General features: G+C 31.7%; 2 long non-coding RNA genes across 2 annotated transcripts in view; both read left to right on the top strand.

Moving 5' to 3' along the window:
• The window catches only part of LOC131804204 (uncharacterized), a 28499-nt gene extending 5155 nt beyond the window's left edge, over positions 1 to 23344 (top strand). The window contains exon 2 of the long non-coding RNA XR_009342945.1: positions 22827 to 23344. This is a non-coding gene — a long non-coding RNA (uncharacterized LOC131804204). The remainder of the gene's footprint in view (positions 1 to 22826) is intronic.
• Positions 47 to 14391, top strand: LOC105262480 (uncharacterized). The gene is made up of 2 exons (XR_891804.3): positions 47 to 2213; positions 13901 to 14391. It is a non-coding gene; the product is annotated as an uncharacterized LOC105262480 (long non-coding RNA).
• Positions 23345 to 27956: the final 4612 nt, after the last annotated feature.

Here is a 27956-nt window from a genome sequence, read left to right as displayed (position 1 = left end):
TTTCAGTCAGTACTGTGTTAGTAACTTGGAAACTTATTACATTAATGTTGAAGTATCCACGGCGTTGTATACATTTTGAATATTCTTATTATGATTCCTTTTTATTGTTGACAGTATTGATTTTAAGCTAAATATGATGATATTTAAAGCAAGTTGAATGAAAGAATCTCTTATCGCCAATAATGTATTGGCACGAAGTGTTGTAGTAAAACGGATACAAACAGGTATTATATACATATTACTATCCAAGTCAATAACAAGTATAAGCACGTTAAAAGCCGAAAAATAATAATTAAATAAGTAAAGTGCCTAAAAATACTATTATTATCATAAAAATGTTACAAAATCAATATCATTAATATCATACTTAATATACCCTCCATACTATGGTGGAGAGTATAAAAACATTAGCTTCGGTCGGGCCGAATTTTCAATACCCTTCACCATAAGGAAAACAAACATTTTTAAATAAAAGTATTTGGATTTCCACTTTAGTCTGCAAATATCAGTGAGATCGGTAAAAGATGAATTGTGTGGAGCCTTTATAAAGATTCATTTTTTAGCGGGAACAATTTTCAACTACAAGGACTGTTATCTTTTTCGGTTCAATTTATTGTGCCAAATTGCAAAGCTCTACTTGAAATAATGTGACGTCATCGTGATTTCGACGGACGCACATCGTTAAATCGACTTTTATGCTAATCGTGATTATACCAAGAATCTGATATTACCAAGAATCTAAGACGAATATATCGAGGTGTTGCTAACGGAATGATAAATTTGATATATTCTCCTGTCCATGGTGGGGGTATAAATAATTAGTGGGAACGATAATTTATAAAATGCTTACTTTGATAATGTTTTAAAGGTATAACAGTTGGATGCAAAAAATAGGGTTTTGGGACGATTCGGAAAAAAGTTGCGCATCAATAGTAGTTAATTTAATGTAATGTAAGCGAAGCAACTTACAGTGTTTTGTAATAACCATAGAGTATAGATTTGAAATTGTTTTACATTGCGGATACCGGACCTTCTTAATTGCTCGGATTAACGACTTCAAAAGAAACTTTACGTTGGAAATGCTCCCAAATTTTTGGCTCGTTACTGCTAGGCTAAAATAATCGGAATATAAAATATCGGCAGGTACCGCTAAATGGGGGTTTAAAATAAATAGGACTCATGCAAACAATTTATGCTACAGTGGTGGGTACCTATTGCGAGTATAAAAACACAAATTTGAAACACTTTGGTAAGAAAATGTTTCTTGTTTCGTTAGTAAGTGTGCCTTAAATCATCAAAAAGATAATGTCAACAGGTACCTTTATAAACCTTGGACTGACGTGGTCCATTGTGCGTGATTAAAACAGACAGACGAACAGACAGACAGATGGGCATCGCTAAATAGAGTTAAAGTTGTACGCCGATCCAGAATATATATACTTTGTAGGGTATTACATGAGAATTTCCAGAAGTTACAAACGGATCGATATACCCTCCATATAGGTTATTGCACATGGGAGGTTAATGCCCATAAGTAACACGTTTATAACAAAATATCGGAAAATCACCTTCAGAATAATTTTATATAAGAATATTGACAGCATTTCAATTGGTAATACATTTTTCAAGAACAATTTGCGACAAATTGTGCAGCCGTATACACGCAAATAAGAAACTATTTACTTATATAGAATGCATTTATATAAGAAAAGTGGTAGTTTTTAATGAGTTTGACCTTTCACATCTCTTTATTCGAAAATTGACTTAAAGTTTTCATGTTAAGTCGTTTCGCTCAGGTAAATGAATGTATAACAAGTGGAGAGAAATTAATGAAAGAGGTGTTACAAACGCAATGTTAAGTTAATATACCTTCCTTAGTATGTTAGAGGTAATAACAAATAAAATTCACCCATGAAATATTGTTTGCATGTTATCACTTGATGCAAGCTTTATGAAGTAATAGCATTCGTATGTACATGGGATTGATGTATACTTTCGAACCAACTATAAATATCATTGTCATGTCATGTCATTATATTATACTTATGTTTTAATGAGGAACAATTAAATGAGTTTGAAAATTTTTGGATCAGTAATGGAATTACCAAGGCGATGTATTGTCCACTTAAAATATTGGCATCAAGTTTTCGTATTTTGGCTGAATTGTATTATTGAAAGTATTACTGTAAATCTCGTAACATATACATAACATGGTATAAGAACTATTTAAGTTTGAGCAGTCTCTCATAATGTATAACTAATGGTGTCAATAGCATATCGGCATGAAGAAAAGTGGTTTGGTGTTGTGTCACTTCTACTAACACGTGTTTAACGAATATTTTACCATGTCAATTCTATAACACAAAAAAAAAATAGTGTGGAGAATGATGTATGAACAACTTATTTAGTATTACTTTCTACAATGTACATAATTATACATGTATGTGTACAAAGAGTAAGGAAACGACATTTTAGAAGAAAAATGGTTTTAAGTACTTTGGGTAGAGAGGTAACAAAATCCTCCGCCAACTAAAGCTAGGGAAAATTAAGGTATTTTACGTCCCTTATGATCCTTACTATCTGACTGCATTGATACTATAACAAGTAAAAAAGTTCGGCCTGGTCGAACTACCACTGTCTGGAAGGAAATTAAAAAAATACAAAGTATACCTACAATTATTAAAATACTGAATATAATATGAACTTTATATGAACTGCGAACTCCATCGTCAAAATACCGCATATAAGGTGGTACATTTATATGGGAGCTATACGAAGATGTAGTCCTATATAGACATTTTTCTATCATAAGAGGTAGTCCACATTGCGAACTCCACATACCAAATTTGAAACAATTCCGGTGAAAAGTGTTACACAAATTATTAAAACAACTTAAATCTAGTTATATGCGGGCTATATCAAAACGTGGAGCAACTTGGGCCATTTTCAATACCAAACGTCCTGCAGACCTAAAACACATCTGAGTAAAATTTTATCAACCATGAAGTAGGTTTGTTCGAAAGCTAGAGTGATTTCCACAAACGGATAGACAGAGAGACAGACGGGCGGACATCGCTAAATCTACATAGAGTTTTATGCTTATTAGAAATATAAATACACTTTGTGTGGTCTAACATTTTTATTTCGGGGTATTACAAACGGAATGCTTCATGCTATGGTGAAGGGTATATAAACATTTATTAAATCGAATTTATGCGTTCACGTTGTAAAGCAAACGTAGTTTTCGATATAGGTAAACATTAATTTCATTACTACCAGTATCATATCTCTAAACAACATTTTTCATTCTTTTTATTTACTTGTTATACCCTTCACCACAAGGTGGTCATTGTACTATGTCTTTGTGCATTTGTTTGTAACAGTCAAAAGGAACCGAGATAGACCCATAGTTCCTTTTAATGATCTGCATAGAATCACATTCTGACTCGATTTATGCATTTCCATCCGTCCGTCTGTCCATGTATTTTTGTAAACAATGTACAGTTCGCATTTATTGCCCTATCCAGATGAAATTTTGCACAAATCATTTGTTGGCCCAAGTCGGCCCCGCCCGACTTTAAGACTTTCTTACTGGTGTTTTAATGTAGAATAATGAGATATTTTTGAAAATTCTTAGATTATTATTGATATACGCAAGGTGATGTATTATCCATTTAATATATTGGCATTAAAATTTAATATTTTGCCTGAATTGTGCGGTTGCAAGTATTACTATAAATCCTGTTTCATAAACATTTTGGTGTGTGGTATTAAAACAATTAAAAAAAAAACAATTTGAACAAGTTAAAGAGCAGTAAGTTCGGCCGGGCCGAACTTTTAATACCCTCCACCATTTGCAACGAATTTGGAAATTTTCAAAAAATAAAATCCTTAAAAAATTCTGTTAAAATTTTAAAAATACCGAATATAGCCGTTATTTTGGGGTCTATACGACGTGGACATACATAGGCATTGTGGTTATAAGCCATTACCATATTCAAATTCGAAACTTGAAATAAACGGTGAACAATATAGCTAAAATCATCAAAATACCGAATATAGGAAGGTACCGTTATATGGGGGCTATACGAAGAGCTGGACCCGCACAGACAATTTTCTGTCACAGACTGTAGTTCCCAAAACGAACTTCAAATACCAATTTTAAAACAATTCCGGTGAATAATGTCGCTAAAATCATCAAAATACCGAATATAGGGAGGTACCGTTATATGGGGGCTATACGAAGACGTGGACCTGCACGGATAATTTTCCGCCTTAGGGTGCAGTATCCATTTTGAACTTCAAATACCAAATTTGAAACAATTCCCGTGAATAATGCCGCTAAAATCATCAAAATACCGAATATCGGGAGGTACCGTTATATGGGGGCTATACGAAGACCTGGACCTGCACGGATAATTCTCCGTCTTAGGGTGTAGTATCCATTTTGAACTTCAAATACCAAATTTAAAACAATTCCCGTGAATAATGTCGCTAAAATCATCAAAATACCGAATATAGGGAGGTACCGTTATATGGGGGCTATATGAAAACGTGGACCTACATGGCCCATTTACGAACTTAACCTGCTTACTGGAAAAATAAACATGTGTGCAAAATGTTAGCCACCTATCTCAATTCATTCGAAAGATAGCGTGATTACAACAGACAGACAGACGGACAGACAGACAGACAGACGGACAGACAGACAGACAGACGGACAGACAGACAGACGGACATCGCTAAATCGACTTAGAATTTTACGCTGATCAAGAATATATATACTTTGTTGGGTCTGATATGAGTATTTCGAGGAGTTACAAACGGAATGACAAAGTTAATATACCCTCCATAGTATGGTGGAGGGTATAAAAAGTCCCCCATAACGTATAATTAATGATATCAATAGCATAGTGGCACGAAGAAAAGTGGTCACTCCTACGAACGTGTGATTTACCAATATTTTACCACGTCGATTCAAAGATACAAAAAGTTAGTGTAGATAATTATTGACAGACAACTTAGAAATTTTTAGAAGTTACCGGAATTCACATAACCATATATGCATATGTACAACGTGTAATAAGATAACGAAATTTCTAGAATAAAAAATGACATGTAGTTCCAGAACTGCAACAATGTAAAACTTTTTAAAACTGTGATCTATTTTGTGGATAAAATCAATACAATCTCTATGCAACATTTGTCTATTTTCTTTCTTTTATTAAGTTTAGTTTTCTTTTGTTTTTCGATTCAAAATGTGAAATAAAACAGATGGCCTTAAAAACTGCTGCGGCTTCTCGTACATGGTTGAAAAGTGGTAATTTTTGGCGAACTGCGAGTTGCAATGAGTATGATTGATAAGGCTTGATAACACATAGTGGAAATAAAATCAAACTCAATCAGTCGGTCAGATGTAACGTGTTTATTCGAGTTGCTCAAGCGAAACGAAAAAGTTGTGAAGCAAACCTGGACTGATCTAAGCTCTGTGTTCATAATCAAACAGTTCACATGAGTGAATTGTTTACGAACTAATGTTGATGTAGATGATGAATGTGATCGGTCTGATTCATCTTAGTTAAATGAGTGATTTGATTTTATTAAAACACAAATGATCGAACCTGAGCGAAATCATGATTGTAATTTTACTAAGCATTTCATAACTAAAAACAATCCCCATTAAAGAATTGACATAAATTATATTATAAGCAGACAATAATTTGGAATTTTGCTGTGTAAGACTTCAGTGACTTATTTCTAAAAACAAAATCATATTTTTTAATTAACAAACACATCAGTAGTTTTTATTTTACAATATTGGTCATGATTTTTTAAACAAAATTTCGACCTTTCGTTTGCCTAAAAAGTTCGTAGTTTCTACTTGCAACACTTTCGGTAGTCTTCCATTTCAAATATTATATAAATCAAAATAAACTGCCTCAACTTGATTGAATGTTTGAATAATACTGATGCTGAGCGAATCCGATTGAAAGAAAAAAACCACAGTTGTGATTGCTCACTTTAATTCACGTGTTCGATCAACTCATGTTGCTAAACACATAAAACGCTCTCGAACACTCAAATTAAATTGTAAGTGACGTGATTCTAACTGTGTGTTCGATTCGATCCGATGTGAAAACGATCATTTCATTCAGATCAATTTAAAAGACGGCATCAACAAAAATCAGACCTTTGGTGAGAACTAAATACAAATATATTCAACGAATTCGGGATTTAAAGAATTTCTAAAAAATTTACATTACGAACACTGTAAAAACATTTGTACTCAAACAAAAACCAAAACTAGGGTAGCTTATTGAAAGTGAGAGTGACCAAGGCTATATTAATGTCTACTCAGCGACGGAATGAATTGAGCTAGGACAATTGTGTCACTTTTAAAAGCAATTCCCCAACGATGTTGTGTTTTGTTTGTTGCTGAGATTGATAGCAATGGTGAGGACAACATTGTTTCAGAAGAAAAACTAAAGATGATGCCACCAAATCTCTATTATTGAGAGAACTTCAAGAGGCAATACAAAAAACAATGCATGTTCCCAAAATACAACAGTAAAGCTTGAATCCTCTTTCATACGCAAATAGCATTCGATGTACATGAGATTTATCAATAAATACTTTGTAGTTTCGACATGAAATTTCTTTCCATGGTATGTTGAATGGAATAACAAACTATGGAGTGCTCGTGAAATACTATCTTCACAAAATAGCGGTCCATGTTATCACTTGATAAAAGCTACATGAAATAATAGAATACACATATACATGGGGTTGATGTATACTTGAGAACCAACTATACGTATACGTCATTATATTCAACATATGAAAATTTTGAGATTAGTTATGAAAAAAGAAATGTGATGTATTATCCATATAAAATATTGGCATCAAGATTCCATGTTTTGTCTGAATTGTGGTTGGAAGTATTGCTGTAAATCTTAAGCAGTATCCAAATAAATATTAAAAAATTTCTAAAATAATATTAAAACCAAGTTTAAGAATATCCGACGCACAAAGGGGTTAAATCACACAGAACGGAGATTAATTAAAAATTAAATTCACCTTTTGGAATAAATGTTTTTAAACTATTATCGAACACAAAATTCTATTTCAGTACCGACAATTTCAAAGTCATACGTTATTTACTTTTCTAATTACAAAGGGTTTAAGTTGAGAAATGTTTCACTTTTTCGTAAGAAAGAAGAAAAAAATGGTTTTTGAAAGGTACAAAAAAAGTTCTAAAAACATTGATGTAAAAATATTTTAGAAATGAATTCAAAATATGACCATATTTTCTCCATATCCGAAAAGTATGTTGAATTAAAAAAGGGAAGGTCCTAAAATTTTAATTTTGTGTTTTAGTATGGAATTCCATCTTTTATAATCTACAAAAAATAGTGTATTTTTTTAATTTAAAAAATGGCGAAGATAGTCAACTTGTTTTGCGGTGAATGTACTTTGGTCTAGATCTCTGTTTTGTTTGTTTTTGTTCTTTTTTTAATAAGTTTCTCTTGAGTTTTAACCTATTATTAATCGGAAATCTTAACTATATTAAAATAATCCAGTATCTTTAAAAGTCAGTGGTGAAATTATTTGCCTTACCTTAAATTTTGACTGATGATCACCTTTAAGACAATGAGGAAGATTTAAGGGAGGAATACCATAATAATGATTCTTTAAAAATAAGTTACATATTTTTTAATATATTGATAACGTTTATTTCTATTTCGGATAGAAAGGTTTAATAGCCTTTACCTGACTTATCGCAAATTTTGTTATTTTTTGTTGACTAATGTATGAAAAAAACATGAATGGGCGCAACGACATGCTTCCTTTGAATTTATCCCTGATGTTAGCCCTGTATCGGGTCATGCAGAAACCTATGTTATAAGTGGTTTTATATTGGCTATTTTTGTAGTTTCTGTCCACTGTGAAACAAAATATCAAACAATGAGCTTGTAAAAACCTGAAACCTTCAAAATACCAAAAATTAGGAAGTACCACTATATAGGTATTGTATATAATAGTGGACCTACCTTCACAACATTTTGCAAGGAGAGATTCTCAATAAACCTAACATTTGGAAGTGCCGTTACATATGGTCACTGCATAATAGTGCATTTAAATTAAAAAAAAAAAAATAGCAACAACTTGCTCAGAACTGTTAATGTCATGATTTGGTTTAAAATTGTGTATAAAACATTCAAAATACCGAAAATCAGGAAGTGACGCTATATGGGGACCTTACGTTTACCCATGCCCCATTTTTAATACCAAACATACTAGAGGTAATATAAAAGTCTGAGCAAAAGTTCAAAGCTATGGAATGCCTCCCTGAAGTAATCTTCGTTTTTTTCTTGGTATCTCACCCCACTGTGCGTTGGTTTTCGGAGATATATTTCCTCAGCTTTGCGTTATAATTGTTCAAACTGTTAATATAAATATTACAATATACCAGATTTGGACTATATCGTCTACTTCATTCATATTTTATGAAAATTGTGATAATTTTTGTTAATTGTTGAAATATGCGTGGGATACCTTATATAGAATACCGAACTTCATTTAATATTGATAAAAATATTGGTATGTTATTTTACATTTCGTGAAAAGTATAATTATTCAAAATTTTGACCTGTTGCGTGGAAGGTATCAGGTATATATCAGGTTTGGACAATATCGATTACTCTTTGCCCTTCATTTGAGATGAGACATATTCATTGTAAATGTTGAAGTTTTGTGAAGAAGGTGGCAGAAAGAGTGGATGTATTAAAATAAATAATACCAATACTGATAAAAATATTGAGATGTGCTTACTACTTGTTTCTTGTTTTGTGGGAATACTTGGTTATGGACATTGGAATACATGGATATTTTGTGTGGACTCCTTGTGGGGAGATATCAAGCGGAGAAGGTTAATATTCACATTAGATCTCGAATTAAGTCAAACATTGAGAATCGACTTGTTTTGCATGTTATGAGGGTTATAAGTAACCAAAATGTTAAGACTTTGTGGGCGAGGAACCGAATAGTGTTGTTTCCGAACGAAAGGGAGTAGGTAGACAAAATTTCATTAAAACGTATTTAAAGTCCGTATTATTTTGTATTAGGATATATAAGGTATCCCCAGATATTTGGCATTTTTATGGCTTTAGAGACATTATATAATTAAAATTGATATTTGGATTTCGTAATAGGTCCCACTCGTTTATATAAGTCCACATTTTAATATATTACTCATATATCGGTATCCCACGCCATTTGGTTTTTGAATAATTTTTACACATTTTTCTGTAGAATTGTTTGAAATATAGTCCTTGGAGTTCCAGCAGTTACTGCTAATTTTCTTAATACCAGATATAGCATACGCCGCTCAAAAAACTGCGCATCACCACTTATAATTATACTAGCTAGAAGAATAAGTGAAATTTTGCATAGATTATCTACAGCTAGATTTAATTTTACATTTTAAAGCCTAATGGATATAACAGATCTATTAAATGTTAGATATGCCAAGGTATTATAAAATTCATGTTAAATAGTTCAACAACATTTTCCAATCAAATGGGCTGTAACTTGGAACGATTGATATTAAAATGGTATAAATCAGTCTCGTTTTGGTATAACTCCCATCTAAGTGTATCTTACAGCATTCGTCGATTCAATGAGTCTCAATTCTTGCATATAACTCCTATATAACGATACCGCCAGATACTTGGTATTTTGTATCTGCATCTTTCAATAGAATCGTCTACAAATATGCACACGAAGTTCATATCGGTTGCTATAGGTCCGGGTGTCGGGTGCTATCATACAGCCTCCATATAACGGTATCTCCCAATTTTCGGTATTTTGATGATTTTGCCAACATTTTCAATGGATTTTTCTGATGTTGTTCTTTCAAAAGTATGTATATTTGTTCGTAATAATATCCTACCAATATGCTTGCTCTTAATATAAAGAATTGATGCGTTTATTTCGACTTCTTACGGTAGTCTAGAATTATCTTGCAATAATGGATTTATTTGGATTATATTTTTCAAAATTGCTATATATATATATATATATATATATATATATATATATATATATATATATATATATATATATATATATATATATATATATATATATATATATATATATCTGTAACAACGATATTCAGGGAAATATATATAATACAGCTCAAAAATATCTTTGCCAAATTTGATCGAGATCGGTTTTGATTTGGATATAGCTCCCACATATATATGTTTATCCGATTTTAAATTAATTGTGCACCAAATGGGCAATGCAAGTCCGAATTTAAAAGATACAAATGCTTCGGCATATTTAGTCCTTTGGACTTTAAATTATAATTATAATCATAGCGTGTATGATTGAATTTTCCATAAAAACTTTTAATTGTTATGCGCAGCTCTACTAAATTAGCAAAGTGGTGTAGGGTATCATAAAGTCGGCCCCGCCCGACTTTAAGACTTTCTTTACTGTTTTATTTCTTATTTTTATACCCTACACCACAAGATGGTCATGGTATTATGCCTTTGTGCATTTGTTTGTAACAGGAAAAAGGATGATCTGTATAGAATCACATTCTGAGTCGATTTATGCATGTCCGTCCGACTGTCCATGTATTTTTATACCCTCCACCTTAGAAAGGAGGGCATATTAACTTTGTCATTCCGTTTGTAACATCCTTAAATATTCGTCGTAGAACCCATAAAGTATATATATTCATAATCAGCATAAAATTCTAAGTCGATTTAACGATTTCCGTCTGTCTGTCTGTTGAAATCACGATACAGCCTACATTATTTAACGTAGAGCGCCAAAGTTTAGCAGAGCAATTGGTATTGTGTCTAGGATGGTTGGTATTGAAAATGAGATATAACGGTCCACGTTCTGGTATAGTCCCCATATAACGGTACCTCCCGATATTCGATATTTTGATGATTTATGCCACATTTTTCACGGATTTGTCTGAAAATTGGTATTTGTAGGTCATAACGGATCCCTGTACGTGTGGCAAAACATTGCACGTTTTGGTATAGCCCCCATATAACGGTACCTCCCGATATTCGGTATTTTGATGGCTTTTGCCACATTTTTTCACTGATTTGTCTAAAAATTGGTATTTGTGGGTCATAATGGGTCCTAGTTCGTGGGGCGAAACATTGTATGTATAGGTCCACGTTTTGGCATAGTCCCCATATAACGGTACCTCCCAATATTCGGTATTTTGATGATTTTTGACACATTTTTTACGAATTTCTCTGAAAATTTGGTAGTTGTAGATCATAATGGGTCCCAGTTCGTGTGGCGAGTCATTGTAGTTATAGGTCCACATTTTGGTATAGCCCCCATATAACGGTATCTCCCGATATTCGGTGATTTGATGATTTTTGCCACATTTTTTCACGTATTTGTCTGAAAATTGGTATTTGTAGGTCATAATGGGTTCTAGCTCCGGTGGCGAAACCTTGCATGTGTAGGTCCACGATTTGGTATAGCCCCCATATAACGATACCTCCCGATATTCGGCATTTTAATGGTTTTTGCCACATTTCTTCTAATGTTTCCTTTACCCTAAGGTGGTATTAAAAGTTTGGCCCGGCCGAACTTAATGTTCTTTTACTTGTTGTAAACAAAGTACAGTTCGCATTTAATGCCCTATCCAGATGAAATTTTGCACAAATCATTTGTTTCGCCCAAGGACGAACCCTATTTAAATTGGAGATAATCGGTCAAAATTTAGATATAGCTAAGTATAAATAAGTATGCCAAATTTGATCGAAATCGGTTCAGATATAGCTATAGCTCCCATATATATTGTTCATCCGATTTGTTATTTTTGGCCTCCGCAGCCGTAATATGCACTCTGTAACAACAATATTTGGGGAAATCTATCAAATACAGCTCAGAAATTTTATCGAGATGGGTTCAGATTTGGATATAGCTCCTATATATAACTTCGTCCGATTTACCTTTTATTGTGCACCAAACGTATAATATTTGTCCAAATGGGATGGAATTTGGCACTTACGACCGAATTGACTCTAGAAGTTAGTATCTCAAATGTGGTGGAGATCGGTTCAGATATAGCTATAGCTCTCATATATACTGTTCATCCGATTTGTTATATTTGTTACCCCCAGCCGTAATATACACTCCGTAACAACGATATTCAGGGAAATATATCAAATACAGCTCAGAAATATATTTGCTAAATTTTATCGAGATCGGTTCCGATTTGGATATAGCTCCTATATATATATTTATCCGATTTCAAATTAATTGAGCACCAAATAGACAATACAAGTCCGAATTTAAAAGATACAAATGCTTCGGCATATTTAGTCCCTTGAACTTTAAATTATAAATATAATCATAGCGTGTATGAGTGAATTCTCCCATAAAAAACTTTTAATTGTCATGCGGAGATCTACTACATTAGTAAAGTGGTGTAGGGTATCATAAAGTCAAGAAATGTTCCAGCTTTCTTGGTAGCGCATTCGATATACATGTATTTTTCTGTTTTTGTATTTTTCGATATAAATGAAGATGTATTGAACGTGACTCAACTCTAAAATATATATATGAGGAATTCATACAAGAATGACAGTCACATGATACACTATATTCAATACTTTGATAGCTCGAACTATATATAACTCCATCTTGTGTTCTCAAGCCTCAAAGTACAAATACGCTCTTAGTGCTTACAAAGATGTACAAATATGCTCTTGGTGCCTACATTTAAAAACGTATTTAAAAACGTATAAAAATTCTGAAAGCAATTGATAAACTGAAATCGCCACAAGCCAGAATAAACCCGAGCATTCTAATTGAAATTGGCAAAATTCAGAACAAAATATCGTTTTATTTAGTCTGTCTTTGTAATCACGCTAAATTTTCAAAACGAAAATTTTGCACAGATCAGTCTTTTGTCGGCCCACGATATCGTATATTCCCATATAACGGCACCCCCGATATTCGGTATTGTGATGATTTTAGTCATATTTTTCAACGGAATTGCTTGAAAATCCACACAAGGAGTTCCTTATGAGTTCTTTATCCCTTAGAAGAAAATTATTTATGTAGGTCCACGATATCGTATATTCCCCATGCAACGGTACATCCCGATATTCCGTATTTTGATGATTTTAGCCACATTTGTCAACGGAATTGTATAAAAATTCACACAAATAGCTCTTCTCTAGAAGAGAATTTTTTATATAGGTTCACGATACCGTGAACCTCATATTCGGTATTTTGATGATTTTAGCCATATTTGTCGACGAAATTGTCTAAAAGTTCACACAAGGAGTTCCGTGTAAGTACTTTATCCCCTAGAAGAGAATTATTTTTACAGGTTCACGATATCGTATATGACCCACATAACGGCACCTCACGATATTCGGTATTTTGATGACTTTAGCCACATTTGCAAACGATATTTGATGATTTTAGGTACATTTTTCAATCGAATTGTCCGAAATTGCATAGAAGGATATATATATATATATATATATATATATATATATATATAGAAAATAGAAAATAGAACTACCCTATTCCCTCAGAAAGAATCATTGCAATCTGTCGTCCGTACTAATCTAAGTTGTTTTGAAAATGTATACTAACAAATGACAAATGAAGTAATCATAACTTAATCAAAAAATATGAAAGCTCACTCTAAGTGATTTTAAAAGATCGCTTACTTACCAGCATGGTACAATTAAATATATATATATATATATATATATTATATACTTCTTCATTTTAATTTATTAATAAATGTGGCGTATATGACTGGATAAATTTACAAAATAACAAATATTTGTAATTGAATTTAATTTAATTGTGATTTCTGTATTTGTTTCAGATAACTTACGGCGTTACTGTTGATTTATTTGCAATATCGCACTTTAAATAATATATTATACAATTGTTCGCTTACGACATTGCAACGTTCACCAAATCACCATAATAATAAATGCTTTTGTATTGGACCGACAAGGACAATTTAATACAAATGTATATTATAACAATTGAAGTATCGCACTGAGCTATAAAATATTGCCGGGGAATTACTTGGCCCGTTTAAACAATTTATGGCTATTTTTGAAATATTTCACTAGATTTAAACAAACCTTTTAAAATAAGAGCGAGAAGAGGCAGAAATATCATAGACAAATAAACGTATAGACAAAAAAGTCTGTTATCTTCAAAAATAGATATCGTTCATGCTGGGAAAAGAACTAAAGTCTGTTCACTTAATTTTCTCAATATACATTAAAAAATACCAAATGTTTTTATGATTTATTAATATGTATCAATGGAAAACAAAATATACAACTACAAACATACAACTTATAGACCCATATCATTATTGTTTTATTCTGCTGAAACATTAAACTTTTTATTACATACCAAGAAAAGGAAAAAAGGGTGATGTCTGTGTGTTCGACAAAGCAATTATTTTTTATATTCTTTACTATAAGATGTTTGTTATTCCGTTTGTAATCGAAAGAAATAATCACTTAAGACTAAATGCAAAGTATATGTATTCTGAATCACAGCAAAATTTTACGACGATTTATATATATTTGACTGACATCTTGTGGTAATCATCACAATTTTGATAGACCTAATTTTGTTTTTATATATATATATTTTTTTTTTGTTAATAAACAATGAAAAATGTTAAAAAAAGTTACAGAATAGGCTCACTGGTAAGGTATAGAACCGTATTTATCTATGTTAAGTTAATGTAGAAAACGTGTTGCGTGTCGGATTTGTTGTTCTTCAAAACGCAGGGTATTATGTCTTTGTGCATTTGTTTGTAACAGGCAACAGGAAACGAGATAGACCCATAGTTCCTTTTAATGATCTGCATAGAATCACATTCTGAGTCGATTTATGCATGTCCGTCCATCCGTCTGTCCATGTATTTTTGTAAACAAAGTACAGTTCGCATTTATTGCCCTATCCAGATGAAATTTTGCACAAATCATTTGTTTGGCCCAAAGACGCTCCCATATATATCTTCGTCCGATTTGCCTTTTATTGTGCACCAAACGTGTAATTATCAGTCCGAATAGTATGGAATTTTGCACATACAACCAAATTAGGCCTGAAAATAAGTATGCCATTTTTGATCGAAATCGGTTCAGATATAGCTATAGCTCCCATATATATTGTTCATCCGATTTGTTATATTTGGGGAAATATATCAAATACAGCTCAGAAATACATTTGCTAAATTTTATCGAGATCGGTTCAGATTTGGATATAGCTTCCATATATAACTTCTTCCGATTTACCTTTGATTGTGCACCAAACGTCTAATATTTGTCCAAATGGAAATTTGGCACTTACGACCGAATTGAGTCTAGAAGCTAGTATGTCAAATTTCGTGAAGATCGGTTCAGATATAGCTATAGCTCCCATATATACTGTTCATCCGATTTGTTATATTTGCTACCCACAACCGTAATATGCACTCCGTAACAACGATATTCAGGGAAATATATCAAATACAGCTCAGAAATATCTTTGCCAAATTTTATCGAGATCGGTGCCGATTTGGTTATAACTCCCATATATATCTTTATCCGATTTCAAGTTAATTGTGCACCAAATGGGCAATACAAGTCCGAATTTAAAAGATACAAATGCTTCGGCATATTGAGTCCTTTGAATTTTAAATTATAATTATAATCTTAGCGTGTATGATTCCCATATATATCTTTATCCGATTTCAAGTTAATTGTGCACCAAATGGACAATACAAGTCCGAATTTAAAAGATACAAATGCTTCGGCATATTTAGTGCTTTGAATTTTAAATTATAATTATAATCTTAGCGTGTATGATTTAATTCTCCCATAAAAACTTTTAAATGTTATGCGGAGCTCTACTAAATAAGCCAAGTGGTGTAGGGTATCTTAAAGTCGGCCCCGCCCGACTTTAATTCTTTCTTTACTGGTTTTATTTCGTTCAGTGTTTTAGATATATAACCAAGATTTGTGTAACTACCACTTTACAGATATTATTTCGACCTGTTCCCGTTTAGCTGGAAATATAGGCAGCGATTATTAACATGATCATAAAATCAAAAATATTTATTATTTTTTGCTAATACAATATTTATTCGTATTTTTATTATAACAGAAACATAAATACCAGATATTTATAAAACGTTTCGTAGTATTTATTTGGAATTATGTTTTTTTAACTAAGTCTCTTATACCACATTTTTTAATATCTTATGTACATATGTAGTATATCCCTTTAAGCAGAACGTAATCTAAAATAAATAGAAACGGAAAATATTTTAAAGAACAAGAATATGCTAAGAAATATAAACTTACTAGTTACTATTCCAATACTTAGGCTTTATGTTTGCATTTGCTGAATGTGTTAACTTTGTTGATATGTACATGGAGGCAAAAAGTACGAAAAATATACATTTCTAAACGTGTAGTTTCAAAAAATTACAAAAGATGTTAAAAAAATCTTCGTTCCACAATGTTTCAAAAAATGTCAAGTCCACTAAAGTTGGAATTTCTCAACAATTTTGTACATCTACCTCTACCGTAATTTAATAAAGTGATGCTTAAATGCATCAATTCTGCCTACCTGATAAAATGCAAAATCTGTTAAAACTGTCGACAAATAGGTATTTCTTTTTCAATAATTTGCAAAAATTACTTATTTTTCAAAATTGGGAAATTGGCGTTTTCATTTCATTACTTTCAATATGTTTACTATCGAAATATCGGATATAGATGGTACCAACACCAAGCTTCTCAGAGTCATAATTTTGCCAACAATCTTTCCCTAAGTGGCATATATAGTGAACACTAGTCACATATATGACTTAGACTTAATATTTCCTGATATATAGAAACAAGCAACAAAATATACCGAATTACTAAAACAGATAACTAAGGTCATGGAAACCTTGACTTACAAACATTTTAATAACCACATCTCTTTTAACGTTTTACTAACCCAACTTCGATGAGGAATTTGAAAATCTCAGATGTTGAAATCTTTGTTGTTGGAAAATAGTCAAGCTTAATTCCATAGTTGAAACAGCATTTTTTTATTAGTGCAAAAAGGTGGTAATGTTTACAACAATTATGGTGTTAAACCTGACTATTTTGCAACAACACATACTACAGTATCCCGGATAAAAATGCCAACACTCTTCTATTAATAGAGAATGCCCCGTCGACGAAGGGGTTTGTGTTTTAACAGACAAAACGAACTTACATGGTTATGCTATTTCATTCAGGTAAACGAATGGATAATAAGTGGAGAGAGATGAACATGTTCATAATTGCGGTTGTAAGATTTAGAAGGAATTCCAAAAAAAATTTACTTTAATTCAATTCTTTGGTTCCTCTTCTGCTTTGCTTACTATCTCGTCACTTGGGTTAAAAAAGTTATTAACAATAAAACTTTTGCGCAGGTTTAGGGAATATATATATATATATATATATATATATATATATATATATATATATATATATATATATATATATATATATACATATATATATATATATATATATATATATATATATATATATATATATATATATATATATATATATATTTGGGAAAGAATACAAGAGATTTTTATTATAACGTAGTATTAACTGTATTTCATTTTCATTTTTATATACTATTCTTATGCTTGAATATACCAATAGCACTAATTCATAAGAAATTTATTGTAATTGTGTTAGGCTTAAATCGAATACATAAATAAAATCCCATATAGAAAGTATAGAAAAATCGGTGACGAAAACAATGTGTGTTTTTATCAGGAAAATTTTCGAACCATTGTGCGCCGTTTGTAGGGAATCCGCGCTCCACTTTTTTTTTATCAGTGGGGGATATAGTCAGGGAGCAGTAAAGCTATTCAATTATTACATAAATCTTAGAATGATCATGGCTTTTAGAATACAATACAAAATAAGTGCGTAAGGCTGTTTTTGAGAAAAAAAAAGTGGAAAATAATTAAGAATTACTTTTCAGATGGGGTTTTAATGTAATCAAATTCAACAAGTGAAAGTCCTGCAGACAAAACACAGATTTGAGTAAATTTTATCAACCTACTTCAATTTACTCGGAAGCTAGAGTGATTTCCACAAACAGACGGTTTCCCAAATATTTTTTGTGTATTCAATATCTCTTCTCTATATATCTATAAAAGAGGAAAATGTTTGTATGTGTGTTTGTTTGTTTGTTTCGAAAACCGCTGAACAGATTTTCCTGAAAATTTGCATGTACACTGCAACATCGCCTGAAAGTAACATAGGCTATATACATTTCTGAAATTCCTCTAGGAAGTGGAGATATAGCATCAGAATCGGAGGTACCTTCCAAAAATTTAGATTTTGTATGCTATCTATTGATCGATTACAGATACAGTCTCCAAATTTGGAATGCGTCACGGAATTTGGAACAAAAATAAATTTGCCAAATTTGATTGAAATCGGTTCAGATTTGGATATAGCTCCTATATATATTTTCGGCCGATTTCAAACATTTGATGCACCAATCACGCTATGTATCCCAAATTTCAATGATATTTGAAACGTATGATGGATTTTACTTAAAAAATTGATTTCCCAAATTATATTGAAATCGGTTCAGATTTGGATATAGCTTCAAAAAATATTTTCGACCGATTTCGTTCATTTGATGACTCAAACAAGATATGAATGTTCGATTCCAATGAAATTTGGAATGTGTGACGGGATTTTGATTAGAAAATAAATTATTCAATTTATATTAAAATCGGTTCAGATTTGGATATAGCTCTCATCTATATTTTCGACCGATTTCATGTATTTGGTGCACCAAACACGATATGTATGACCAATTTTAATGAAATTTAAAATAAGCAACGAAATTGGGAGCAAAAATGAATTTGTCAAATTATATTGAAATCGGTTCAGATTTGGATATAACTCCCATATATATTTTCGACCGATTTCATGTATTTGATGCACCAAACACGCTATGTATCTCTAATTTCAATGAAATTTGGAATGTGTAGCGGAAATTAAAACGAATATACATTTGTCAAATTATATTGAAATCGGTTCAGATTTGGATATAACTCCCATGTATATATTCAACCGATTTCGTTTATTTGATGCACCAAACCAGTATGTATGTTCGATTCCAATGAAATTGGGAATGTGTGACGGGATTTTGATTAGAAAATAAATTATTCAATTTATATTAAAATCGGTTCAGATTTGGATATAGCTCCCATATATATTCTCGGCCGATTTCACATATTTGATGCACCCAAAGCGAGAGAGACGAAATCTGGCACCAGAAAAAAATTGCCAAATTATATTGAAACCGGGGGGGTTGGTACAGCTAACATATATATTTCGGCCGACTTCATACATGTTATGCACCAAATACGATATATATGACCGATTCCAATAAAATTCAGAATGTGTGGCGGAATTTGGTTATAATAATAAATGTGATAAATTAATTGGAAATTAGTTAAGATTTGGATATAGCTCCCATATATATATTCTCGGCCGATTTCACATAGTTGACGCACCAATTTCAATAAAATATGAAAGTTGTAGCGAAATTTGGTGTAAAAGAAAATTTTTGTAAAATTATATTTAAATCGGATCAGATTGGGATATGATTTTAATAAGAACCATTGACCTACAACGCCTTAGGCTAACACTAAAAAACAACACAACAATTAATTTGAAATACGCTTATTACGGGGAAGTATGTTGCTATCTCGAATTCACTAATTGCAATAGAAATGCCACTCAACTTCAAAAAATTGCAGTTTCCTGCACGCTTGGTATTTGCCATGAAATAAATAAATCCAAAGGACAAACCCTTCATGTATGCATGTCATGTTACTGCTGTTCTATTGGTTTTGTTTATTAACGCATTAAAGTAGTGCAATTTTTTTTTTTAATTTTTAAATTTGTTTTTTTTTTTATCCAACATATATTCGTAAATAAAATTTTGAATGCATATAAAATCAAAAGAGGTAGCGAAGCGCACTGGGTTCAGCTAGTTGAATATAAAATAATAGCACAATTGTTGCAATATTAACTTTATAAGATCGCTATGGGGTTCAATGCTCGTTAATTCCCTCTCAAACCAGAAATATGCAATCGATTGTTTCTCGTCGTCTGGATGTAAATATGCACGTTGCAAAACAGTCAGTCCTTAATGATTTTGCGGTCTCCAACAGTGATTGTTGCAATTTTTTTTTGTGGTGCAGTGCTACTTAAATTATTTTCTATAGTCCACATCTTTAGAGTTTTCTCTAGAAATATCCGGCCAATGGATACAACTCCTAGACAGCGCATTTAAACGATCTCTTTATGATCTTAAGACCGTCAATCGAAATGTAAATAAATTGAAAATAGAAACAGTAATTTTATTTTTGCGTAATTTTACCTGTTGGTACAACAATGTTAACGTCACCTAGAAATAAATTGCTGCAGTTGTGTTTGTTCTCATTTAGATGTCTAAAGAAAATTGCCATTCCTTCTAATACAAAAATTATAGATTTGATCGGATTTGTCTTTTTAGACTAAAGGGATACTTTTAAATTATTTTAAACAGGAATTCTGACTCAAACATTTAATTACGCAATTTTTATATAATTTCTTTGCTTTCTTTTTTTTGCTCAGCTTTACACAATTTTGAAAAAAAAAGTTAACAGTAAAAATGTTTTCAAATTCTGCCAAATTGAAAATTTATAGCAGCATAGTTGAATCAGTTAGTGGTAAAAAAATATTCCGTTGTTTCATGGTTGTAACAAGTGATATCAGAGTGTATAGTATAACCCGTCCTCCATATTTTCCAACAGATTTTTATGGGTATTTCGTGCATTCCATTCAACGGAATGAAATTGGTTCTCCGACGTTATTCATCGTTTTCTTCCTTTCTTTTTTTAAGCTGAGCCAATACTTTCGGAGACATTCTGCTCCACGATATTTGATAACCTTGGAAGCTATCGCAAGCTGGACGATTTTAGTCAGTGAAGTGTTAAATTCTCACTTAGTGGCAAATTCACCAAATGTTGGCTAATATTATCTGATGAAAGAGCTCTAAAGAAGCTTTCACCACCTGATCCTTGGGAAGAGTTTGGAATGTTTATTACTATTTGTGAATGTTCTGCTGTGATATAGTTGTTTGAATTCGAATTAGTATTAATTTTAATTAATATTTTTACTTGGAACTGACAAAATATTGTTGAGGATCCACTTTATAACAACCCATATAATTCGGTTTATGACATTTTAGAAACATGGCCGTTCAGATGAAAAATATATCTATCAATGCAATCAAACATTTGTATACAAATGCGTGTAGACGTGTATCTATATCTTATGTTTAAAATTCTTTCCGGAAGCTACTGAATCTGCACTGGCGCACCCTCCTTTAAGGTGGTAGTAAATAGAAAGAGCTTTAATTTAACGTCCTTGCGAATTTCTCGTCTTATTTTGATCATGTATTTAAATTGAATGAAGGGACCCCATCTTAACCTATAAGGGATTTCATGCAGTTGTATCTTTCTTTGATTGGAGTGGTTTAACAGCATCAGATAATTGATTTATTTTATCGCTGTCTTTCCTGCAAATTGTTTTTACGGTTGTATACTTAATACAAAGAAAAGGAAATTCCACGATTAGTGGTGCCAAACGCTAATCAGATCAAATTTAACAGTTTCAAAAATGCAAATCAACTCCAACGGCTCATCGACGTAAATCGGGCCCTAATGTACTTATGTATAGACTAAATTCGGTAAAAATTTATAAAATGTGGGCATACAGACGGACGAAAATACATAAACCGACTCATAACTTGATTCTATGAAGATCATTAAAATAAATTAAGAGTCTACAAGTTGATATTTGGTGTTAACAATAGGTACTATCTTTTTGTAAATTCCCCACATTTGGCATTTGGAGTTAGACCAAAATTTACCTTTACCAGAAATTTACCTATGAAGGCCCACATCTTCGTATATCCCCATATTATGATACCTTCCGATAGTCGGGTATTCAAAGGAAATATCTCAGAATTGGCATTTGAATTTCGCAAAGATCTTTTGTGACACATAATTGGTCTCCAGGTCCACTTTTTAGTATACTCCCCATGTAACTGTACCACCCAATATTCGGTATTTTAATAAATGAAGCGACATTTTTTCAGGGAACGTTTTTGCAAGTTGATGGAGGATATTTAGCTGCTGCTTCTTTACTTGTTTGTAATTATAACACAGCAAAGAACTAAAATAATTAAATTAAACCTAGAAATAAATTGCTGCAGTGGTGTTTGTTCACATATATCAAAATATATATCAAAAATATATTCATTGAAATTTGTCATTCCTTCTAATACAAGAATGTAATAAATGGAGTAGACAGATTTGATCGGATTTGTCTTTTCAGACTAAAGGGATGCTTTTAAATTATTTTAAACAGAAATTCCTATTCAAACATTTAATTACGCAATTTTTACATAATTTCTTTGCTTTCTTTTTTTACTCAGCTTTACACAATTTTGAAAAAAAAGTTAACAGTAAAAATGTTTTCAAATTCTGTCAAATTGAAAATTTATAGCAGCATAGTTGAATCAGCCACAACTGAAAAAAATTCTGAAAAAATATATTCATTAACACATGTGGCGTATATGACTGGATACATTTTCTATTATAAAAAATATTTATTATTAGACATTTGGTATTTAATGAAATGTTTGTTTTCTTTTCTTTTCAGATTGGTAATGGTGGTGCTATATATTTAGTTTTATACATATTTGCAATATCGCACTTTAATCAAAATTTAATGTCATCGACGAGTTTTTTATTTTAATGCAAAATAATGTTATACCAATTGAAGTGTCGCACTGTACATTAAAATATTACAGTGGTGATTTAGATTTAGTTTCATACATATTTGCAATATCGCACTTTAATCAAAATATAATGTTATCGAAAAGTTTTCTATTATTATGCAAAATAATGTTATACCAATTGAAGTGTCGCACTGTACTTTAAAATATTACAGTGGAATTACCTGATTCCCTTATTTTTTTTTCCTTTTACAGTAAATAAAATCGGAAAGAAGGAGCAAAGCCAAATATTTTGTATATTGAATTTATTATTTCTTCAAAAAGCTATTTTATGCTTACAGATTGTTGTATGTCTGAACAGTTTTTATTTAAAGTTACTATTGACATACAGAAAAGTAAATTCTATCGCATTGGAAAATTAAAAAAAAAAAAAAAAAACAAACTACTTGTCTTGGCAAAAATTTACTTAATTAATTCTTAGATTCATGTCGCGATACAATTTTCAATTAAATTATCTCATTTAGATTCTCTCCAAATTGCACTTTTCAATATTTTTAATTTAATTTATTTATACATACGATTCACATTTTCAGAAAACGTAAAAAACAAATACAATTCAACCTAACCACATATATAAAAAAATAATTTTTTTTATATTTTATCAATGAAATATAATTTTCTATAAATATTTTTCCACAACATGCGGTGAAAATCTCTGAATACTAAGGAAAATGCATTTAATGAAAAATGTACATATGCACTTTATTCATGTATTCCACAATTTAAATGGTTTCTATGTATTACATGATATGCTTAACTTCTAAATATGGAAAAAAAATTTACTGTCACTAGCGTCATATGTACTCCCTGGTAAAGTAAAAGGAGTGTTTGTGCCTTAATTCTTTGTAGCACACTTTTGAAACGATTAACCGCGATATTTTACCGATCATAAAGTATATATTTCATTGAAGAATCACAAAAGATGAAGTTTTCGGTTTGTAGCTTTCCAATTATTCTCCGAATGAAAGTATCGGTATAGTTTCTCATGGTTTATTGGCCACAACCTTAGCTATAGGTATATCGATGGAGGTGGTGGTTACAATTACAAATATCTAACGATTGCAATAAACACGAAGATTGTTGTTGCCTGTCCCCGAAATCTACTTGAGACAAAAATAATAACAGTTTTATTTCGAATAATACTACACTAGGGTGATCGTTAATACAACACATCCCCAATGAGTGTTAAAAGGGGATGCAATGGTGTGCTGCGTTCATCCGCTATATAAAAGCTCTCAGGAATTACAGGACTTGAACAAGTTCCGATATAAAAAGTAAGGTGGCCAAAAGTAATCATTCTATCAGAAAATTCTATAAATTTTGTCTTAATTACAGCCAAAAACATCGTAATGTCTCTCAAGTAAATATGCATGTTCAAATTGTCGCAAAAGTAAACTTCCCATGTTTTTTGACTGTAATTAACCCATTAGGGGCCAATCGTAAAATTTATAGCATTTTGAAATTTATAGTATTTGACATAAAAAACCTTTAAAATTTTTGGAGTGTGAAGTACATTTTCAGTAGATTATCAAAAAAACTATTTTGATCTGTGTCATTGCGATTTTATTGATTTTTTTAATCATGATGTGGATATCACTTGCCACTGTGTGAGTCGGATATTATAATTTGGTTTTGCCACAAAACTTGTAACAAAGCATATGCGATGAGCTTTCTGTCATCCGGACCAACAGGATAGTTACGTAAAAAAAGTTCACAAAGGGACGTTATCATTATATAGAGGTCCTACAAAAGTGTGGAACAATTTTCTGTTATTTGATAATATATATATTGCTAGATTCATGTAAAAGTAAATATGAGTTTTGACAGAAACATGGTGATTGAACATTTGCTATTATAATGTTTAATGCCTCTAAGTCTATTATTTTTAGGTACATTTCATAAACACCAGTTTTCTGGCGCTGAAACGACGGTGCCACTTTAATTAGGGTTTAAGGTTTACCTAGAATGGCAAGTAATAAAGGTAATTGATTGATATATACAATGACGGTCTAAAGCTTGGTCTATTCATGTTCTATGAAAGTCTGAAATGAAAGCTTTGATAAAGGCGACAAATGTTAAATGAAAAAATTTTATACAGAAATAATTTACACTTCATATTTTTATAGAACAAAAATCCAGCCTCAGGTTTAAAGGTCTCTGATGTAACTTTGCTAGATTTGAAAAATTCACATAAGAAAAAATCATTATTGTGATCAACAAGATTTCAATAATATGACCTAATCTTTTATCAACCAACATGGATGTATTATGTGGGATATTAAAATATTTTGGAAGCTTATGACGTTTTGTACCTTTTTTAATACATTTAATACATACTTGCAATTTATATACATTACGTTTTCGATGTTTACAACATTTCGACAATTTAATATTGTGAATCTGTAAGAAAAAAAATGTGAAGACAAATTTGTTCTTCCATGATATTTCGAAAACATTGACCTACTTTGAGGATTAATCCTTTTCTTACCAAACTTACATTTGGTCATAGAAGTATTGTTTATTGGAAAATGCAACCACATCGATGATTTTCCGTCGACTTTTGATAATTAATCAATACAATCCATCTTCTAAGCAAACATAATCTTGAAAGTTCTTTGTAAAAGTAAAATTGTAAATCTCGCCGGTTAGATTTATTGTACGGACAAATAAATAAACGTGATATATTAAGACAATGATTTACGTTTGTTAACTATAACAGTAACAATAAAGTTTAAATTTTTAATACGCTACCACAATGAAAGAAATAGCGGTGGTCGCGAAATACGAAAAAACCTGGGTTTCGGGGATTTGTGTTCTCTATCTCTTCTCTGAAATAACTGCCTCTCAATATGGTTTAGCGCAATCATCAAATATACATCTGACTTTGACTTATTTATTGAGGCGCTTACATCTTTTGGTGTTATTTGTGTGGGAGCTTCTTTCATTGTTCACCTAAGAACAATTCCTTTGCATTTGTTCTGCTCAATTGGATGCACACTAAACTATTAGCCCAACTTTAACGCGCATATTTTGACAGCCTCAATATTGAAACCAAAAAAGCAGGTTATTTAATTTAAATTCTGTCTGATATTATATAGTGTTCAGCCGCCCTGAATACGATCGTTCTGAACTTTATATTTCCCTTTCTGGCGTATGAGTGGACGGAAGTCGACTAATGTTGTGATTAATTTCTTTCAGTCGGGTTTGTTGTAATTATTTATTGGCTGCTTTTCCAGCTCCACAAAGTCACTTGAACTAGCCACAGCAATAATAATCGGAAGATGATTCGATGGAAATGTGTTTCATAATAAAGATAAGTGAAAATTACGCGATGACATCGAAAAATACAGGAATAATCAAGTGAAATTCTTGAAAAACGATGAAATGCTTTTTCTCGAAGTCAAGTAGGACGTACTCGGCCGACCTGCTGAGAACCACCTGCATAAATAAAAACTAACTTTTCGTTGTCTATACATTAATTAGTCTATGTTTACAGTGCGTCGTAAACTTTGTAGGGAAATCTATATTTATCTGAAATCAAGACTCGTACGGCCTGGCTGGGTTTATGTTGGTATCATTGGCGTTTTGCCAGTACACATTGTACTGGCATGTAAGTTTCAATCATCAAAAAACTAGTACAACCATCATGTGACAGTTGGCGTCTCTCAGAGGTAATAATCGTTTATTACTACTGATCGCCGCATTAAAATTCAGTATATGATTGATTCGGGATATTGTTCTATATTTGGGTTCAAGAGAGTATTTTATTGGGTATTCATATTGGCCGATGTACCAAAACCAATATTTGGGGTGGATTTTTTTTTTCATTCATGTCAGATTTGGTCGATTGAAACACTTTTTTGAAATGTTTACAGGCAGTATGCAATTTTAATATTATGCCATTTAAAAGAAAAACATTTCTGTAATTAATTTCTCAAAATCTTAGAAAAATTTATAACATCCACCAAGCGGTACATCGAATTACTTCTAACTGAAACTCAATTAAAGCAAGGTCTCAAAGTTAGATCCTGAGAAATAAGTGGTGGCAAATGCCGATGTTCAGTATCTTATGGAAAAATGTATTGTTCGTCCCAGTGATATCAATCCAACCTTTTACATATAGGGCCCAAATTGGATGGTTCTTGGCTTCCATGTGGGGGCTATACTGTTTCGGATTGCTACCTCATACCATACCTGAACGATTTTTCCATGCCATTATCTGATTCCAGGAAATTTTCAATATTTGATTTGATTTCATTTATCAGTGAACGAAGTAGCGTTTCCAAAAACTGTTGTCATAACCCCGTTTGACCTATTTAAATTTTAAACCAGTAAAGAAAGTCTTCACGTCGGGCGGGGCCGACTTTATGATACCCTACACCAGTTTGCTAATTAAGTAGAGCTCCACATAACAATTAAAAGTTTTTATGGGAGAATTCAATCATACACGCTATGATTATAATTATAATTTAAAGTTCAAAAAAACTAAATATGCCGAAGCATTTGTATCTTTTAAATTCGGAATTGTATTGCCCATTTGGTGCACAATTAATTTGAAATCGGATAAAGATATATATGGGAGCTATATCCAAATCTGAACGAATCTCGATAAAATTTGGCAAAGATATTTCTGAGCTGTATTTGATATATTTCCCCAAATATTGTTGTTGCATAGTGCATATTACGGCGGCGGTGGACAAATATAAAAAATCGGATGAATAATATATATGGAAGCTATAGCTTTATCTGAACCGGTCTTCACCAAATTTGACATACTAGCTTCTAGACTCAATTCGGTCGTAAGTGCCAAATTCCATTCCATTTGGACAAATATTAGACGATTGGTGCACAATAAAAGGTAAATCGGACGAAGTTATATATATGGGAGATATATCCAAATCTGAACCGATCTCGATAAAATTTAGCAAATGTATTTCTGAGCTGTATTTGATATATTTCACCAAATATTGTTGTTGCATAGTGCATATTACGGC

This window comes from Musca domestica, unplaced genomic scaffold, assembly GCF_030504385.1.
Source record: "Musca domestica strain aabys unplaced genomic scaffold, Musca_domestica.polishedcontigs.V.1.1 4, whole genome shotgun sequence".
Taxonomy (NCBI): domain Eukaryota; kingdom Metazoa; phylum Arthropoda; class Insecta; order Diptera; family Muscidae; genus Musca; species Musca domestica.
This window is presented reverse-complemented; position numbering and strand designations above follow the sequence as displayed.